The 21,606-nt window shown below is 42.6% G+C and overlaps 1 protein-coding gene across 6 annotated transcripts in view; it reads left to right on the top strand.

Moving 5' to 3' along the window:
* Positions 1 to 21,606, top strand: part of BICRA (BRD4 interacting chromatin remodeling complex associated protein) — a 113,832-nt gene that overhangs the window by 35,713 nt on the left and 56,513 nt on the right. The window lies entirely within an intron of this gene.

Here is a 21,606-nt window from a genome sequence, read left to right on the forward strand (position 1 = left end):
TATAAAATAACAGTAAGGAGATCTCTCCCTTTAAGGTTAATAAGTGTTTCTTTGGGTTTTTTGCTGCTAAGTTTTGCGTGACTTGGAGACATACAGCCTGGCCAACTGGGTTTACAAGTTTCTGCTGATTTTAGTGAAGCTTATTGGAACTTACGTCTTTGTAAGTGTGCTTAGGGATGTATGAGAAATTCATTTCAGTTCATTTTTTATCAGGATTTACCAAGTTTGCACTTCCCAAACCAAACACAAGATCAAATGCAATCTGTGGTCAAAATAATTTCTGTGATTTGCAGAGCCAAAAAAATACATTCAAAAGCATGCGTACATTTGAAAAATTTGCCAGAAAAAATATGTACTTTTGAAAAATGCACAACAAGTTTTAATCAGTGGGAGAAGAATGCATGCATTGTAAATAAGCGCACAATTGATGCATACATTTGGGGAAATACGCACAAATTTTCATGCGAAAAGGAAAAAAAACAAAAGTAGCAATCTGATATGGACATGAGATGAAACAAGCCTTGAGGTGAGCCCAAAGTTCTGGAAATTCCACATTTTGCTTGTACTCACATCCCCAACTGTGGTTAGGAGTGCTGGTTCGCGTGTCAAAACAACCCATGGGTTTGTGAGAAGATGGGTGGAAGCCTGCATGCATGCTGGTTTGCACCACTCACCCACTCCGTCTGCGATAAACAATCCAGGGACACTTCATCCATGGGTTGTTTATCATGATGTCCAAACCTGGAACTCTGGAGGATGAACAGCCCGAGTTTGAACCCATGGTGGGTGTTACGACGTGCAAACAGGACCATAAGTAAAGCAGGTAGGACAGCCTTCTGCAACCCAGTGCCCTCCAGATGTTATCGACTTTAAATGCCATCAGCCCCTGCCAGCATGTCTAATGGTCAAGAATGCTGGGAGTTATACTCCAAACCATCTGGAGGGCAGCAGGTTGGGGAAAGCTGAAGTAGGGAATGGCTATGAAAGTCACCATGTTTTATTGCTTAGGAATGTATAAGGAATTAAGCTGAAAAATAAAAAACAATTAAAATAATTGATTTTATGAAAGTTCTATGGAGATCTGTGCATCTTCTGAATATTTGAACTTGAGATTACAAATTGACTTTACATGTCTTTTTATAGTGTTCTGCTGTTTGTTTTCAAGTCACCACCCCTGGCCGCACTTCTAAAACAATTTCCTTTTCGATTTTATAAGCCAATAGATAACATCAAAATTTTCCATCGCTAATTAGGGAAATGGAATCCAGTGTGGTATAGCAGTTAGAGTGTTGGACTAAGACCAGGGAGACTCAGGGTCAAATCCCCACTCAGTTATGCAGCCCATTAGGTGACCATGGACCAGTCACTCACTCTCAGCCTAGTGCACTTCACAGGGTTATTGTGAGCATAAAAGGGGGCAAGGGAACCCTGGAGAAAAGTCAGGACATAAAGGCAATTAAAAAATACACTGTGTACAGCAGAGGTACAAAACCTCTGGATGGGGGGACTCCACCCTGTTCCCCACAATCACCTATTGTCTGGTGGTTTCCTGGCGTTTTTGTAGTTTTCCCCTATTCTGAAAGGTTGAAATGCCTCTTTTAAGGTTTAGTTACTGCCAGGAAGGACTTTAAGCTAAAATATGCTGATGGGGGGGGGGGGGATTGGCCCCACCCTTTTTGCTTTCAGTCCCACCTACCACTAGAATGAGGCCTGCAAGACCTTCTCCAAAATGGAATTCAGCCCTGAGGCTTGAAAGAGATTCTGCACCCCTGGTGTACATTGTATTGCTTAATATGTGAAAGCCTCATCTGTATGTCGAGTGACAGAGCTCTCTCCAATGTCATGTATGTGACGCAAGTGCTGGGGAAATGCACTAAGATAAATACTAAACACATACCAAAAACAACACGAACATTTTGATTTATTAATGAAATTGGCTCTGGATCAACCCAATATAATTGCTTCCATAATAATTTTTGTGCCGTGTAAAACCAAGTATAAGACATGTTGGCACTGAGGAGGTGAATGGGTTGCTACGTTCACATTTGAGTTGTGGGGGATTGACATGATCATCTAGCTCTGTGTGTGCTGACTTAAAAAAAAATTAAATGTTGCATAATTGGCATCAAGAAATCCTGTGTTTGGAAATGAGCTAGTTTTATAATGTATGAATATAGCCATCAAGGCTCCTATTGCTCAAGTTGTAGAGCTTTAAATGGGTGTCCTAGCTTGACTTAATAAAATAACAGATGCATACACTATCTGTGTTCTTTTGTTACTATTTTGTAAGAGTAGTGACACAGCAGCAAGGAATATATGTAAACGATTGCATAAGGAGAATTTGGGGATGGGGGAAGCCACTTCACTTGCATCAGCTTTATAGAATACAAGTTACATTTACTGCAACCCATCTCAGCCCCCTTACCAACTCACCATAAATGAAATATTCCAGGTAAGCCTTCCACAGTCCTACAAATGAAGGGTTCTATGGCCCAGTTAAAGAATTGTTATTACTCTTTTAACATTTATATTAGAACACTTTATCAACTAAGTTTCAGCAATGTTGGTTTGTGTCTCTATTCCTGATGTAATAAACAGAGTGGTAAAGCAGGAATTCCAAACGTAAAAGCAATTCTGCTTTCACATTTATACCATGGTGTAGATGGCAAGCTTTATGCTCTTTAGGGGAAAAAATCACTTTTATAAATCAGATGGCACAGTGGCTCTCAGATTACACAGTAGTTCAGTCTGGCAATTGAGAAATAACTTTGTTTTCATATTTTTGCTGCCATGCTGTGTGGAGTTACTTACATAACCTGAGGCCTTCAATTGTGGAAAGGGTAGCTTGCTTTATATCCACTCCTTCCTATTCTTTTTCCATCTTTACCCTGCTAGGGCATCCACTTTCCTTTCATCCCTCTCTGGCATTGTTTCTTTGACTTTAGCAGCAGCCCGAGACAACAAGAAGAAAGCAGTGGTGGAAGAAGCATCACCCGCTAAATGTCTATCAAGCTGCTGGTAAAGGCACAGAAACAGGGCCAGTACTAACTCTGCACCCCAGTTTGAAGTATTCCATTCCACATATTGCTCAACTCTTCAACTTCCTGTTAGTTATGAGAAAGTGAAACTTAAAACACTTGTCAAGCAAACATTTACATCTATAGGTTAGTTGATTAATTTTCTTTCTGTAGGGAAATTCAGAGCAACTTAGAAAAACAAAAAAACACAACATAATGAAACTGACCATTAAATGCCAGTTTAAAGAGCAATAATATCAGAAGTATTCATAGCATAGTGAACTGTGCTTGTTGGTTGAGAACTGAAGGATGCTTAAGGAGAATCATATATACATATACCTGGTAAAGGACGGCAGGTCATCCCACACTTTTTCTAAATTCTCTACAATTGTCCTTGACCGCACATATGTCTTTGCCACCTAGTCCTTAAAGGAGAGAGGCATTGAGGATGCTAGAAAAGGTGGGAGCTTTCATTGCATAATCTATTTTATGTATGTATGTATTGATTTATATCCTGCCTTTCCATCAACAAAGTAGCTAACAAAATATAGATTAAAAAAAATCTTACTAAAAACAAATCCATTAAAACACATTTTAAAAACACAATAAAAGAAATAGACAGTACCCAAACAATTAAAAAACCCTCTTCAGCAACAGTCTAGCTTACATGCAAAAGCCCGCCTAGATGAAAATGTCTTTCCTGCTGGCTGAAGGGTAGCAAAGAGGGAGCCAACCCAGCCTCCCTCAGCAGGGAGTTCCAGAGCCTGGGAGTAGCCACCAAGGCCCTTTCCCGTGTCCCCACCAAACATGCCTCTGATGTTGGCAATACCAAGAGAAAGGCCTTCCTCTGAGATCTAAAAACCCAGGCAAGCTTGTGTGAGAGAACGCGGTCTTTCTGGTAGTCTGATCAAAAGACTACCAGAAAGGGCTTTATAGGCTGTAATCAGTACTTTGAGTAGTGCCTGGAAACAGGCTGGTAGTCAGTGAAGCTATTGTAACAATGGAGTCATGTACTCCCTGTAATTAGCCCTGGTCAGCAGTCTGGCTGCAGCATTCTGGACCAGCTGAAGTTTCCGAACACTTTTCAAAGGCAGCCTCAAATAGACCTTGTTAAAGTAGTCAAACGGGTTTTAACCAAAGCATGTGTCACCATGGCCAGATCAGACATCTCTAGGAATGGGCACAGTTGGTGCACAAATGCACTCCTGGCCACCACCAAAACCTGGGCATAAAATATACATGAAACTACCCTGCACAGGTTGAATCCCTATTCCCTGATCTGTATTGCAACTAACCGGGAGCACCTCTGTCTTGTCTGGATTAAGCTTCAGTCTATTCTCCTTCATCCAGCTCATTACTGATATTAGGGCACTAGAACAGCTTCCTTGAATTTAGATGGAAAGGAGAGATAAGAGTCAGATGTCGTCAGCATACTGGTGGCTTTGAACCCCAAAACTCTGGACATTCTCTCTCTCTCAGCAGTTTCATGTATATTTTGATAGCATGGGGGATAAGATGGAACGCTGAGGGACACCACAGAGCATTGACCATGGCATAGAACAGAAATCCCCCAGCAACACCTTCTGAAATAGTCCATCCAAGAAGGACTGGAGCCACAATAGAACTGTACTTCCAAGTCCCATCCCAGACAGTCGCCTCAGAAAGATACCATGGCCAATAGTATTGAAAGCTACTGAGAGGTTCAGCAAAACCAACAGGGACATACGCCCCCTGTCTAGTTTCTGGCATAGGTTGTCCACGAAGGCAACCTAAGCAGTCTTTGTCCCATAAGTAGGACAAAAGCCAGATTGAAATGGATCTAGATAATCTGCCTCATCCACTTTTTTAAAAACTAGAAATACCCATGGTCCATCTGTTTGTGTTAAAATTACAACACAAGACTGTATACTCCAGAATCTCCTTAAGAGTTCTAGCATAACTAATTCATTTGCTTCATTATGAGTATGCATCCTTGCTTAAGATCAACTGTGAGATCCACATCTGAAATGGTAAAGAAATTAAACCTTTCAGCCATATGTCAGCAATCCACAATCTAGTTGGAAAATATCAGGTGTTCATGTGCAGTGCTCCTGCTATTCTTAATGGTAGTTACACTCCTAGCACCCTATGTTTGGGACATGTAAACGTTGGAAACGATATTTGTGCTTGAATATGCTTCAGCGGGGTGTGTTTTCTCCCGCCCTCCTCCCCCCCACACACACACAGTTTTCGCAGGAGATTCAGGACAGAGAAAAGAAAGTACTTTACACAGCACCTAATATATGGAATTTGCTGCCAACAAGATGCGGTGGTGTCCACTAAGTTAAATGGCTTTAAAAGGGGATTTCACAAATCCATAAAGGATAGGTCTGTAAATAGTTATTAAAGATGAAGTCTATATAGAGCCTCCATGTTCAGAGGCAGTATACAACTGGATACTAGTTGCAGGGGAGATCTATTGCCTTGGTGTCTTGCTTGTAGGCTTCCCAGAGGTATCAGCTGGCCACTCAGTTGGTAAAAGGATGCTGGAGTAGATGGACATTTTGGTCTTGATGCAATATGGCTCTTCTTGTGTACTCTTCCTTCTTGACCAAATCTATTGCCACCTTCCTCTGTGGTTATTGATCTTCCATGTAATGAAACCAGCTGCTTCAGTTTCAAGGTTGGACTTTTTCAGAGGGGGTAACTTTGTGGTGTATAAAAATGCCAATTATGTGCTCACGAATAAGACCAGCTTTACCATTGGGTAACAATTTGTACAGGGGCCATATTAGCCAGCACTGGACTGGTAGGTGTGTTTTGTTCAAAAAGAAGAGGAAGCAAAGAGTGGGCAGCAGATCAGAAGCTCTAGGGAGGGAAAGAAAGGTCAAGCTACAAATAAGAGATCCATGTTGCATTGGGTTAAGTCAGATTACGGATTCCAAGGGTAGGCAACCTGGTGCTCTCCAGATGTTGTGGATGACAAATCCTATCAGCCCCAGCCAGAATGACCAGTGGTCAGGGATTTGGGTTGTTGTGGTTCAAAATGTCTGGAGAGCATCAAGTTGCCTACACCTGGCCTATAGCCTTTGAGTTCCTGTTTGGATGGGGGAGCATCTGCAGTAAATCCAACGAACTACCTTAGGCACACCAAGAGGCTGTGATTCATATTCAGCAGAAATTTTGGTTTCTCCCACCCCTCCTTTCAACAGCAGATCTCCTTGCCACACTACAAACTGTTTTTGAAATTCCCTCAGACAGCTTACTATGTCATATAGGAGACTGGTGTTTTTGAGAAATGAAATTTAAAGATACACACGTCGTGGGTGAAACTAATTGCGTAATTGTTCTGGATACTGGCTGCTTCTCATTGAGGGTCTTGCAAAAAAGGGGTGACTAGGCCATAGGGCCGCGGTGGCTTAGTGGTTAAGACGCTGAACTGCAGACCAGAAGGTCGGCAGGACAGCAGTTCGAGACCCACTGTGTGACGGAGTGAGCTCCCGTTTTCAGTCCCAGCTTCTGCCAACCTAGCAGTTCGAAAGCAAGAAATTGCAAGTAGATAAATAGGTACTGCTTCGGCGGGAAAGGTAACAGCGTTCCTTGCACCTCAGTGTTCAGTCATGCTGGCCACATGACCACGGAAGCGTCTTCGGACAGCGCTGGCTCTTCGGCTTAGAAATGGAGATGAGCACCACACCCTAGAGTCGGACACGACTGGTTGGGGACACCTTTACCTTTAGGCCATAGAAGAGAAGAGTGAATTGGGTGTCTCATTCTACTGAAGGGTTAACACCTGCAGGGAACATTGAATTCCTGTTGCACATACGGCTGTTGATCTGATTTGCTAAAGGAAATCAACCCTGAGTGCTCATTGGAAGGACAGATACTGAAGCTGAAATATTTTGGCCACCTAATGCGAAGAGAAAACTCTCTGGAAAAGACCCTGATGCTGGGAAAGACTGAAGGCAAAAGGAGAAGGGGACAGCAGAGGATGAGATGGCTAGATAGCATCACCGATGCAATGAATATGAACTTGAGCACGCTCCGGGAGAGAGCGCAGGACAGGAAGGCCTGGCGTGCTATGGTCCATGGGGTCACGAAGAGTCGAACACGACTGAACGACTGAACAACAACAAGGAGACATAAACATAAGCCAGCTTTTCCCCATTTGGAGTCAGTGGGGCTAAGCCTACTCAAGTGTACGAGGCTGAACACTGTGTAGATTGCAGCCTCAGACATAAAATTATTTTTCCCTCCTGGCTTCCAAAGGCGGTTCATGGTCGTATGCTAATTACAGTGCTGCCTGTTGGCAATCATAGGTGACATTTACCTATGCAAAAAACTGTTAACTTTCAAGAGATGACACTCTTGGGCTCTACTTACTATCAACATAGAAAGCCAAGCCCGATACGTGTCCTTATGTGTCCGTGTACCCAGTGCATTGTCTTACAGGAAAACTTCTGGGTTTAACATACACTGTGCTCTAATTGCAACCTCTAATTACGTTGACAGAAAAATCACCAAGGATTAACTTTCTCTACTATTCAAAATAGCAAGGATAAAATATGAATAGTCCATGCTTTCTAGGATGTACGGAAATGTCAATTTTGAAGACATTTTATTTGCACTAATCATATATCACCTAATAACTAAGGTTCTTTGGGTATACTAGCTACTAAAATGCATAAGTGTGTGTTGTATATGATGCTTGCTGATCAGTTATCATTGCTGACTATTGGGAAAGGATTATTGATTAGCGGTAGAGCACACATTTTGCATGCTGAAAATCTCAGGTTCGATTTCTGGTATCTCCAGTTAAAAGTATCTGGTAGAAGATAGGAGATGGGGAACATGTTGCCCGCCAGGTGGTGTTGGACTCCACGTTTTTCTGGACTCTGAATTTCCCTTCAGCCCCATCCAGCATGGCCAATAATTAGAGATTATGGGAGCTGAGGTTCAACAACATCTAGAGGGCCACAGGTTTCCCCATCCTTGTAGTGAGTGATGGAAAGGACCTTTGCCTAAGATCCTGGAGAGCTCCCAGGTAAGCAACGTAGTGTAGTTCAAAACCTCTGGAGGACATCTGGTCATTGGCCATGCTGGCTGGGTCAGATGGGAGTTGTGGTCTAAAACATTTGGAGGGCGCCAAGTTACCTATCCCTACTACTGGGCTAAATGGGCAAACAGTCCAACCTGATATTAGCCAACTTCCTCTCTTCCTCTAACTTGCTGTGAGAAGCCACTTTCTGTTACGATGCAAAACAAGCATCTGACATGTGACCTTGGCCTGAACCTAATCCCTGTCAAACTTTAGGGCTTCTCCAAGTTTTCCATGTTGTTGATGTTACTTCAGTTATAACTGGCAAGGCTGAAGTGCGAAGTACAGGACTACCTTTAATATGTGTTGGAAATGTGGGGTATAAATGCTAAAAATAAAAGAATAGGACATCTCCCACTGAAGCAGCTTACAATAGAGCTGCATCATGTATCTTCAGACCATTCTCTGGGCCATATATTATCCATTGCTGGTTACTGGTGAAAGCACCGTAAGAATGAGCATTTGAAACATATGGTGGCTCTTGGGTGTTTTTTTGGTTGCGTCCTCTAGAGACTTCTCAAGTGTTAGGTGTTACGCAGCAATGGCTAAAATGTCCATAATGCCAGATTCAAAGAGCCCTGATTACAATGCTTTACTGTTTGTTTCTATTCCTTTCTATGACATTTGTAGTGCACTTTAACAAAAAAAAAAAAAGCAGCCCTTTGGATGAAGGCTTCAGTATCACTTCCATTGCAGATTATGTCACTAGGAGGTTTTTCTTTGCTTCACGTTGTCTTTTCCTGGTTTCACAAGTTTGTGGCGCGTGCGCGTGTGAGCTCTAAAAATAGACTTAACATTGAATGTTATCGCATAATAAATCGAGTTGGAACTACTGTTGGCAGTAAGCATCCCCCTGCTTTGAGCAGAATGAGGAGCTGCAAAAGAAACTGTAGCTCGGCTCCTAATATTATTACAGTCAATTCTGTGTGCATTTGCACAGCTGTTACCGAAACATTTCAACATTCCCATTGCCAAAAATATGTTCTCCTCAGTTCTGATAAATAAAAGAGGAGAAATAACATTTGATGCAGAAAGAAAAGTGAGGGCATAGAAACATTTTTCTTTCTTAGAATCTGGTCTATACTATAAGCATACTTTGTCTTTTTTTAAGCCATTATCTTAACTTCTTCCAAATTTAGCAAACCATCATTGAAAAATAAGAGCCCCATTCTTGGCTCTGGTTTTTTTCCCCTTCAAGATTTTGGCTGCTCTCCCGAAACCACTTACTCACAAGTAGTCTCAGGATTGTGTTGCTTCATTTTGGCTTCTGAGACTTTTTAATATTTTAAAATGAAAAATGGTTAACCTGAGCGTGGAGAAATATAATGGATGTGACTCCCCCCGCATTCTTATACCTTTTAATAGAAATAGCATTTTAATTATTTCATTTCCCCCTCTGCATGCCATGGATGCTTGTAGAAGTTTGTGGAAGTGCCTCACAGCTTTCCCAGATGCTTAAGTTCAAGAATATTTACACAGTGTGAGTAAGCACAGTTGTACTTTTGGTCCATATGAGTAATGCAACAAATCTTCCAGGGGTGATACCAGAAAAATTTGCTTGTGGCAGCAAGACAGCATCAGATATATGAAACCTCAAAGTGGGGAAGGGGAGGTGTATGGATGAAGTGCAGACAGATTAGTCGCAGTGACTATAAACCATTGTTTGGGACACGGAGGAAGGGGAAGCAAAATGAAAATAATTAACTGTAGAAATAATACAAATCCTTCAGTTCTTCAATCTGTTAAAAGAAAGCAGTTTGTCACAATTAAAAAGAGGTTCGAGCCTTGTATAAGCTGCTCCTTAGGATGCAACGGAATGGAGGGAGAAAAATATTTGTTGTTGTTCAGTCGTTCAGTCGTGTCCGACTCTTCGTGACCCCATGGACCATAGCACGCCAGGCCTTCCTGTCCTGCGCTCTCTCCCGGAGCGTGCTCAAGTTCATATTCATTGCATCCGTGATGCTATCTAGCCATCTCATCCTCTGCCGTCCCCTTCTCCTTTTGCCTTCAGTCTTTGCTTATTTGAAGTTTTGTTGATAAAGAGCACCCCTTCTGCATGCACACTGCACTGATACCTGTGAGCTGGTTTAACTTGCATGCTTTTGTGTAAATCCATGTCTACTTGATTTTTGTTTTATGATTGTTGCCATATGTACATGCCATGATGCCATTGGATTCCTCTTTAGAAACTGTACTGTTTTCTCCAGAGGGGACCATTATTTATGTCCAAGCAAGGAAAACTAAAAAGGGGTGACCTTGTTTTGCTGTGCCCTTTGGGGAAGACTGAGCCCAGAAAAACAGCATCTAGGTTCGAAGCTTTAGGATTTGGATGAATCATGGTCTCTGAAGACCATTAATCCGCTTTTCAGAACAGAAGAAATCTGGAAGCTGTTTTGCTTCTCTGACACTAGTTCTGTTTGCATGTAATGCTAAACCATAGTTTAGGGTTGTATGCACAAGCCTTTCTTGTGCCTCCCTGATCCTCCAGGGCAGCCATGAGGAGGAGACTGGAAGCTTCTGCTTCCATTTTCAACTCAACACAGTTACTTGTTATGTCCCAAACTGGACAAACCATGCTTAGTGTAATTGTTTTTTGTTAACAGTTCAATATAGTTTAACTTTTTTTTTCTTTTTCCAATACAGTATGAACAATAAAACCTTCCCTCCACTTTAGGTTTCCCCATTCCTCTTTCATACCATCCTATAGTTAAAAGAGCAAAGGTTTTGTACGTGAAAATTGGATAAATAGTTATATATGGGGTGGGGGGAATAAAATAAAATAAACAAACTAATTAATTAATTAATTTAATTACAGGGCTGTGTCATGCACATCTTTTTTCTGGCCTGCACTGGTTTTGTAGTGGATCATACTCTGCATATAATTAAAGAAAATTTCCCCATATTAATTGGAATTTATTTTCTTTTAGTAATTAAATGTAACATACCTTTTCATGGGTGGCTAAGGTCAATCAATCTTGAATCCAATCATGTATATTTGGAGCTTTATTTGCCTTCCAGTGTTATAGAATAATACGTTTAGCTGTTAGCGTGCCCTTACCAAACATGCAGCATGCCCCTCTGCCAAGTCCCATTTGCCCAGAACATATCCCGCTAAGGCATGGGACTAAATGAGTAGGTGAAGTAAAAGCAGCGCTCGCATCTGGGAGTGAGTTCACTGACCCTATCACAGAGGGTGGAACTGTAGCGTGTTGCTTGGGAGGAGGCCTTTAGTGATCAAAGTCCATCCCCAAACTATGCTGCTCTTTCATCTGACAGTTCAGACTGTTTAACAGGCATGCTTTCCTTTCACTTTTGCCCGATGCAACACATGCACAACATGCCACTGAAGTGCAGGGCTAAAATAGTATCTGCACTTGTATTCCTGTTTTCAATTTATATTAGTGGGTTAGTCGCCTTGAAGCTCCATCCTCTCCAACTAACCTTGTGGCTGGAAGAGGAAGGGGGAAGGAGATTTCCTGGGCAATAAGATTGCTTCCAGGTTAATGCAATGCTGGATAACAATAAAAGGCTCCAATGGTAGCCATTTTGTCTGGCCATGAAAATGTGTGTGCAGCAAAGACTGTCAAGGTTTATGTTGGGAGACACTTGCAGACTTCATCTACAGCTCTCTACCAAGCCTTTAATTTCTGCAGTGAATATGAAGATATTGTGAGTACTTAAAATGTTGGTAACACTTTAGTGGTTTTAAGAAGCTGCCTAGTAATGCTTACATTTCACCAGGAGAGAGGGTGATTTCCAGTTCATTATTATGTCTTTATGATACAAACATATGGTGAAAAAGACACATAAACCAGTTGGTGGGTGTTAGGGGAAGAAGAGAAAACACCTTATTGCAAAATTAGACAAAGTATAGAAATTATGGCAAATTAGGGAGAAATAGAATTTTTGCATAAGGCAGTATTTGCCCTTAATCATATTTATACCGAAATAACAAGCATATAGAGTAGGTAAAGAATAACAGCTGACTTCAGTAGGATTTAAGCCAACAGGATGTGCAGGATTTCAGCCAGCATATTATTCAGCCAACTTAAAATGTGTGTTTTGGTTTAAAGTAAGATGTTTAGTTCATACATCTTTTTCTGGCAAACATGGAATGGCTACAGCAAATCTTCAAATAGGAAAGAAAGATGTGATGGGAGTGGGAAGCAGGGTGGACTGGCTGGTGAGTTTGTTAGTGTTTATAAGCCTTAGACATAGAGAAAATTAATTCATGGGATGGGTTAGAGAGTGAAGTAATTAGTAGCAGTGCTTTATGCTAGCAATATAATTGTGTGACATTGATATGTGTATGTTGTTTGTGCTCTGTTGAAACTATAAAGCCCTTGCACTCTGCAGAGAGAGCTAGGAAATATGCAAACAGTTGGTTTGTACAATGCTGTTGATTTAAAGTACTTGGAGGTTAGTCCTCTGCAAAAAAAAATGTGCTGACGTGAAACAGGAAGTACAGTAGCATGAGTCAGTTACTTCTTGTGTGTACACACGCTCTCTCTCCACCCATTCCATTTCTGAAAGAATGAAACCATAATCTGGAATCTCCAGTTAATTGTCACAGTGGTAACCTTCCTCCTACTAGCAAGTACATCCATGCTGCAACTTGACTGCTGATTAAATGACAGCATTACCAGTGGAACTACCATCCCACAGTAATAGTTGCCCTTGTCCAGGACTTAACCCTCTAGTTACCAGGTCATTATCTATCACAAAGTATAGGCACATTTAACCCTGTTGATTTCAGTGGGCTCATATATAACTAACTTCATCCAGGTGTGCAGCTTTGGCTAACAACATATCTCCCATGTTCTTGTTACCTAGGTTTTTTGCTCCTCATCTGCAGTGGACAGAAAGTTACTACTTATTTTTGTGTAGGGATTGGGAGGAATTGAGGTGCATGCTTTTGCTGTCACTACAGAAGAGTACAAATTCGTTATTTGATCAGCTACTGCTGTGCATTCTATTATGTGATATTCAAAAATGATTTCAGAATTTGGCAGCTATGTCAAATCGTTGCAGGTTTTTATCTTAACATAATGCTTATTGTGTTTTTCTTCTTAAGAGTTAGGTTTTGTTTTGGGGTTTTAAAATGGAAACTAGCATGCTAAGAATACCTGATTTCCACATATCATCTTTAATCCTAAGAGGCTTCTAGGTACTCTTTAGTCATTAATTAGTCAAGCTTCACAGCTCTCCTGGGAGGCTGTCAAGTAGATTCTGATTGGTAAACAGAGTCATGGAGAGGTTTAGTGGCTTCTCCAAGGGCATACGCTTAAAAAAAGAGCCAGGAATAAAACCCAACAGTCCTTGCTCTCCATCCTCCAAACGCCATGAGGACACGCCTCTTCCCAGATCTGGAATCTGAGCTCAAAGCTCCTGCTCCTCTCCAAGTATGCCACAACTTTTGATGCCTGTGCCTGTTGTGGCAGCCACAGCTGTCCATGCTCTACTCCTAGCATAACACAGCAAGGCAGTCTCCGGAATGCTCCCTGGATTGAAATCCGTTAGGCTCCGTCTTTGTTAAAGGCACTCTTGTTTCAATAGGCTTTTAGCGTGTAACACCTAGTTTTATTGCTGCCAATTTTAATGTGTAATGTCTTTTAGCCTTGCCGCTGTTGGCTTTTGGTTGTATTATATCTTTTTGTTATTGCTTTTAGAAATTGTTGGTTGTATTTTTATTATCTGGTATGGTTTTATGGTTATGTTGAATGTAACTCTGGGTACTTCTAGAAGAGCAGGATATAAATAATGAGTTATTATTACCTGCCATTGTCAGAATTCCATCTTCATTCTTACTGTGCACAAAAGTGAGAGACAGCCGTAATCACCATTGGCAGTTTTCAGGTAGCATTGATTGATTTATTGGGACCAGTGGAGTTGTGATATCCTTCAGTTAAACCAGAATCAAATGGTTTTGGGGACAGATAGTGGACTCCTACTATCAAAGCCATATAGAAAAAGGAGCATCCTAGTTGGCATGCCATTTGTCCTTCTGCTAACATAAATGCAGCCCTTGGTTAATGTTTTTACAGCTGTAGGAGTATTTCATCTATATCTCATCTATATCTAACTCACCATCAAGGGCCTGTTCTACTAGTTACTACTTTCTACATTCTGATATTCCTTACCTTTTGTGTGGTTTGCTCCCCCACCACCCCCACTTCTGTTTCTCTCAGCTTGGATGGTGGAAGACTGAAGTTATTTAATTTATGGACTGGGGTTAGAATAGGGGGACAAGAGCCTGGCATATATTAATCTCATAACTAACTGTATTTCTAGCCTGCCCTGTTCAGAAGACTTGCAGGAGAGAGCAAGCAATCATTTAAATGTATCTAAAAACTCACAAAGAAATAACATCCACTCATTACTTGACTTAGCTTTGACAATTAGAAGTCAGTGTAGAATAGATTAAACGGGGAGGACAAATACATCTTGAAGATTCTCAAACTTGGAGGAAGGCAATTCTGTGGTTGTGGAATGGTCTCTGTGCCCTTATTATAGATACTTGAGTACCATTTCAGACGAGGATGTGGAAGAACAGGTTGCTTACCTGTAACTGTGGTTCTTCGAGTGGTCACATATGGGTTATGGGCCTGCGCAGAACAATCATTTGGAACATTCTAGAGCTAAATAGAGTTTTACATGGAAGCCCCACCCACCTTCTCTGCTCATGCTGTGGGTGTGGTTCCAGCCTGCATCTCAGTTCCAGGTCAGCTGCAGTGGAGGAATAAAGAAGGTGAGGTACAGAAGCAGGGAGGAAGGTAGTTGTGTGAGTTCACAGATGATCACTCAAAAAACCACAGTTACAGGTAAGCAGTCTGTCCTTCTTCATGGTCTCTGTGACTCACACATATGGGTGACTGAAAAGCAAGAGACTTACTAGAGGAGGGAGATGTCACACCAGAGTTGAAGAAAGGACCCCTCTGCCAAAAGCTGCATCAGTGCAAGCTCTGATATCCATGTGGTAGCATTTGATGAACGCAGAGGGCTGAACCCAGGTTGCTGTGCTACACAGTTGTGGAAGCAAAATACCTCTGAAGAAAGCAGCAGATGATTGTATGGATCTAGTCTAGTGACCCTGTACTTGTAGGGGGGCCTGCAAGGGTCCCAGTTGATAAGTAAGAAGTATGGCTGAAACCATCCATTTGGCAAAGTGTTGAGATGATACGAGGTGACCTTTCTTTGGTCCCAAGTGGCAGATGAATAAGCAGGTAGGTTTCCTAAAAGATGATGTTCTATATAGACTTAGAATGAAAGTGCCCCCTGTGACATCTAGCTTGATCTCCATCGGGGAGGTAGGTTGAAGAAGGAAAGTTGGTAGTAAAATATCCTGAGTTAGATGGAATTGTGAGACAACCTTTGGAAGAAAGGAGCATTCCAGGTGTAGCACTACGTTGTCCCTATAAAAAGTTAGGAACAGTTGATCATGCGTTACAGTTCACAGTTCACTTGCTCTGCGTGCTGACATAATAGCAACAAGGAAAGCTACTTTCATCATGAGGAGCCTAAGGTTGATCATGGTCTTAGGGTTTGGCTTTACTTTATCCAGGACCACTGACAGACTTCAGGCTGGGACCAGTGGGGAGTCTGGTAGATAGAGGTTAGTAAGTCCCTTAAGGAACCGTTTAATGTGAGGATGATTAGCCAATATGGCTGCTAAATCAACTTTGATAGAGGAAAGAGCTAAATCTCTAGATTTCAATGAAAGAAGAAAGTCCAATATACTCGGTGGACCACAGGATTTTGGGTCCTGTTCTGTTGGAAGGAGAAATTTCAGAAAGGCCTTCCACTGGCAGCGCATGAGGCCCAGGTAGAAGGTTTGTGTGAAGCAGTCATTACTTCCACGAGAATCTGTGAGAGTGCCTATTTTCCATGCAGGCTCCAGGTCTGGGTGCCTGAGCTTCCCATTGCTCATTGTGAAGAGATTCAAGAGGCAAGGGAGATGGAGAAAAGTGTCGTTTGACAGGAGGAGAAGTGTCACAAACCATGTTTGTCTTGGCCACCATGGGATGATCAAGGTGCAATGAGCCCCATAATCCTGTAACTTGTTAACCACTAGAGATGTAAAATTCCCAGAAATTGTGAAGCTATGGAAAAAAACCAGGTTTTTTTCCGAGGGGGTTCAGGGGGAAAAAAACGGAAATTTTGAGAAGAATGAAATATAAACAATATTTATTTTTGTACTCTTTACAAATCTAAAGTCAGTTTGTTGCTTTAGGACAGCCTTCCCCAACCTGGTGTCTTCCCGATATTTTGGACTTCAGCCCCATCAGCCTCAGGCAACATGGCCAATGGTTAGGAAAGCTGGCCACTATAGTCTAGAAGTACAATGTAGTCCTCCTACTACGGACCACAGTGTAGTCCGTTGTAGGAGGGCACCAAGTTGGGGAAGGCTGCTTTTGGAACATAAATAGCCTTTATTTTCCTAAAGTTATATTACGTATAACTTGGTTTGCTCATAAAATTATCATCTTATTTAAAACATTTTAAAAGCAAACTCAGTAAATTTGTAATTGTTTGAATAAACTTTTAAGCAATCTCAGCCTGTTTTTTGAGGAGTGACATTTTATTCACTTTTGTAAGTAATTTCTGTTAATGAACTTTTTTTTACTCATTTTGAAAGGTTGTCTCTAATTGTGGTTTCAATTTCATGCTTGTGTCATAGGAAGCAGGCTGCTAAGTTTCTTTTAGGTAGAGAGAGTTTATTCTAGTGGGTAGCTGTTTAAAGGTTTTATGGCTGAGGCAGCATTCCCTAGTTGTTGTTGTTCTGTCGTTAAGTCGTGTCTGACTCTTCGTGACGCCATGGACCAGAGCACGCCAGGCCTTCCTGTCCTGCGCTCTCTCCCGGAGTGTGCTCAAGTTCATAGTCATTGCATCGGTGATGCTATCTAGCCATCTCATCCTCTGCCGTCCCCTTCTCCTTTTGCCTTCAATCTTTCCCAGCATCAGGGTCTTTTCCAGTGATGTTTCTCTTCGCATTAGGTGGCCAAAATATTTGAGCTTCAGCTTCAGTATCTGTCCTTCCAATGAGCTCTCAGGGTTGATTTCCTTTAGGATGGACTGATTTGACCTCCTTGCAGTCCAGGGGACTCGTAAGAGTCTTCTCCAGCACCACAGTTCAAAAGCATCAATTCTTCGGCGCTCAGCCTTCCTTATAGTTCAGCTCTCACAGCCATACATTGCTACTGGGAAAACGAAAGCTTTGATTATGCGAACCTTTGTCGGCAAGGTGACGTCTCTGCTTCTTACTATGCTGTCTGGGTTTGCCATAGCTTTCCTCCCAAGGAGCAAGCTTCTTTTAATTTCATGGCTACAGTCACCATCTGTGGTGATCTTGGAGCCCAAGAAAATAAAATCTGTCACTGCTTCCATTTCTTCCCCTTCTATATGCCAGGAAGTGATAGGGCCAGATGCCATGATCTTAGTTTTTTTACTGTTGAGTTTCAAACCAGCTTTTGCACTCTCCACTTTCACCCTCAACAAGAGGCTCTTTAGATCCTCTTCGCTTTCTGCTTTTAGGGTGGAATCGTCTGCGTATCTGAGGTTGTTGATAATTCTCCTGGCAAGCTTAATTCCAGCCTGTGATTCATCTAACCCAGCGTTTCTCATGATGTACTCTGCATATAAGTTAAATAAGCAGGGCGACAATATGCAGCCTTGTCGAACTCCTTGCCCAATTTTGAACCAATTGGTTGTTCCATGTCCGGTTCTTGAGGTCTAATTGAGAACTTTATTAAAACTATGGTAGCAAAGTCTATAGACCCAAGTCTCAAAGTTAACTTTAAAAAATGAAACATAGGTGGGATAACCCACATGCTGTTCCATCGCCTCTGGTGACAGTGGCAGATTAACCTACAATGTTTTTTCACATGTAGGTTTTAGATTAAAACTACATTAAGTGACTGCTATAGCATCTAACCAGAACAAGTTCAGAAACACAGGACTCTAGGAAAAAAAAAAAAAAACGGACTGTCAAGAACACATATTTTCTTCTATATAATAATATAGTGACTGTACTCACATGTTGGGAAACTGATGACTAGGAGTATCCCTAAATGTCTATCAGTAAAAGATACATTAGATCAATAAGGAATGGAAGAGACAACTATGCTGGGCATCTTACAGAGAGGATTAAAAAACATTTCCCCACCATGGCTTCATTATTTCCAGACATTTTACATCTCTAGCCTTTCTACGAAAGTCATTACATAGTTTTTAGATACCATTTGGGGGAGTAAAGGCTGGGTAACAATATATAAGCACCTTGTCTTAGAATTATGAAATATTTAAGCCATTCAGTTTTTCCAATTTGGCTGGCAGGGGGATAGTTCCAGGGGGTTTCTAGGCCTTCACATCTCTATTCACCACTCATGTGACTAGAAGAAAAGGGGGAACGTGTAGGTTAGATTGCCTCCCCAACGAAGAAGGAAAGTGTCTCCCAGAGAGTCTGGGTTGTGTTCAGGTCTGCTGCTGAAAGAGTGGCATTTCATATTAATGCAGTAACAAAGAGGTCGATAGCTGGAATGCCCTGCATGTTGAAGAGTTCCCACTTATGGGGGAGTTCCCAACTTGCCGAGTGAATCAGAAAGAGTGTTGGATGTTCCTGTGAGTTGTATGGAAATAGGGGTAATGTGGCAACTTACACACTAGTCCCAGAAACTGAGGGTGAGTTGAAGGAGGGAAACGGATCTCTTCCCACCCTGCTAGTTTAAATAAAGGACAACTGTGGTGTTTGTTGCAATTTGGATGGGTCAGCCTTTGATCCAGGATTTGAGTGTTCCCAGGGCTTTGGCAATAGCAAGAAGCTTGAGTTGGCTGATGTGTAGGGTTCTCTCCCAACAGTACCACAATCCTCTGATTGTGAGTGAATCACAGTGGGTTCCCCAGCAGTGACAGGACACATCTGTGGTGACTGTTAGGGATAGATGGGGAGTCTGGAAGTTAAGCCCCCATAAGAGGTATGTGGTCAGGGTGTTTGCCATGTGTGGGGTGGCTGGTGGTATTTGTTCTGAAGTGGTCTTTTTGAGTGAAAGGAGGAGTACAAGCCTTGTTTGGCAGCTCAGCTTGGGCCTGAGTCAGGTTGGCACCAAAGTGGCCATTGGCATAGCCAGCATGAATGTGGTTGGTAGATGGAGGTCACTGAGGATTGGAATCCCATCCCCATTCTTCTGGGCGGATGTCTTCATTTTGTAGAGGTTGCCGAGGCTATCATCTGTGGATGCACTGAAAGGGCCTCCCCCATCAAACCGGAGGTCTTCCACTCTCAATTTAGCTTCCTGATGGAGCCAGGCATGACATCTCAAAGAAATAGTGGCTGCCATGGCCTTTGAGCCACAACCAGCCATGTGGCAGGCTGTGTTGATCTGCCAGCCTATGGGCTTCAGCTTGGAATATCATCGCCAGGTTTTTGATGTCTTCTGGGAGACAGACAAAGAAGGTCTGCTGCTTTTTCCCATAAGAACTGTTGGTGGGCTGCCATGCATGCCTCATAGTTCACCACGTGGCGAGACAGGGCTTCAGCAGAGCAGTTTCTGCATCCCATTGAATCTAACTTTTTCTCTCTGAATCCATGGGAGCAGAGTAAGGCTTTTCTTTTGTCTTCAGTTGGGATGCTTCCACCGTTATGGAGTTTGATGTGGAGTGTTTGACGAGGAAGGAGCAATCCTCTTCTTGAATCCTTTATAGATTCTCTCTTTTACAGTCAACATGGGTGGAAGAGTGGATGGTTTCACAGTTCACTCAGGATTGTTTGATTTCATGCAGTAATGTTGGAAGCGTCAGGATGGTAAATGGTGGAGGTAAGTCTTCTTGTACCCTTTTAAAGACTGGGTCCGGGACCAGGGGGATTTTAATCTCTAGTCCAAGGGATTTTGCCATTCTGAGGATTTGTTCCGTGTATGGCCTGATGTCATCCAACAGGGAGAGAGGATTTTTATCACCCATGGCAGTGTCCAGTGAAGAGGCTGGACAAAAGAGATGGAAGACAAGTCTGAGCAATGGTCATCCTGTGCCAAAGAGGGGTTGTTAGTTGGTGTTTGTGTGTTAGGGGCCAGTGATGGCTGGGCAAGTTGTACTGCCAGCACTGACTGCATAGCAGCCAGTGGCTCTGGAATTTTTTTCAGGATTACGTCTTGAAAGAAGTTGGCCAGAAAGGGAAGATGGAGAGTGACTGGCTAAGTCGTAAGGCTTTGGTACCATGGTAGGTTCTGGTAACTGAGCATTAGGCGGTTTAGATACCATGTGAGAAGGTGTTGTATGGTTAGAAGTCTCCTTAAATGGTTCTAGACAGTGAGGGGAATGAGAATGTTGGAGATGGGGATGATAACATGGGTGGTCTCTGTCCCTTTATTCATAATGATGTTGTCTTGGCAGTGAAAGGTCCTCATAATAATGAGAGGGAGATCTGTAGAAGCCGGGGCATCTATGGCTTTCCCACGGCATATTGTAGAGATGTCCAAAAAAAGCCTCCCAAAGAGGCTGAAGAAGCCAGTGAGGTCTGTTGGTACCAAGGGAATCCATACTTTCTCTGAGAATGGTCTCAGGGTAGGTGATAGTACAGTTCCAGTGAGAAGTGTTCCTTGGATTCACCTTCTGATATCGAACCCAGGCCCTGGATATCATCCAGAGAGTTACAATCCCATGAGAGTTGTAATTTCTCTAGGATCGGTGTCAGTGATCACACGAGAATTTGAGGCACCGTTTGTATCGAGGCAGACAGCGCCTCGGATTTGGAGCTGGCGTAGGCTCAGGTTCAGTGTTGACTCTATCTTACAAGCTATTTTCTCCTTTTTGTTTTGTGGTCCCAGAGCCCAGGACTTAGCAGCGTGTTTGTTTCAGAACTTGGTCTGCTTGACCTGTTCATTCTCAACTGTCAGTACTGAAAGGCCGGTTTCGAGCTGTTGGTCTGAGGGGACAGTTGAAGCCATCAGCACTGCAAAGGCTGGTACTCCTGATACCGGGGACAGTTGCCCTGAAGTGCTTTCCATTATGTTGTATGCTGGAAGAAGCTAAGAAAGAGCCGGAGCTAGTTTCTTACAAACGGAGGCTGAGATGGTATGCAGAGGCCAGTTCAGTGCGTCCATATCTGTTGTCTTGAGGGCTTGTTTGCACAAAAGGACATGGAAGCATGCCATTCTGTTTGTCCCAGCCTGCTTTGTACGGGCCTGGTAGTGGGCACAGGAGTCCACCCTGTGTGCCTCTCCAAGGCAGAGAAGGCAGTTGGAGTGGCCGTCAGTCAACAGTATCTTCCCTCCATACTGGGTACAATTCTTGAAGAAGGCCTTGGAGGTCATGCACTCCAAAGGGGCAGTGAAGAAGGAGAAAGAAAACTCGGAGAAGATTAGAAAGTAAGAAAAAAGGGAAAGAAGAGAACTCTGTTCAGCATCCCAGGAGGGAGCAATAGGATTTTTAAGGTGGGGGGTTGCCATGAGGTGAGAGAACATTCCAAATGTGGCGGACATGAAGGAACTCAGAGGCAAGCAGGAGCCACACACGAAGCAT

The sequence above is a fragment of the Heloderma suspectum genome, chromosome 10 (assembly GCF_057233095.1).
Source record: "Heloderma suspectum isolate Gila_16-S chromosome 10, 16-S_ref, whole genome shotgun sequence".
Classification (NCBI taxonomy): Eukaryota; Metazoa; Chordata; class Lepidosauria; order Squamata; family Helodermatidae; genus Heloderma; species Heloderma suspectum.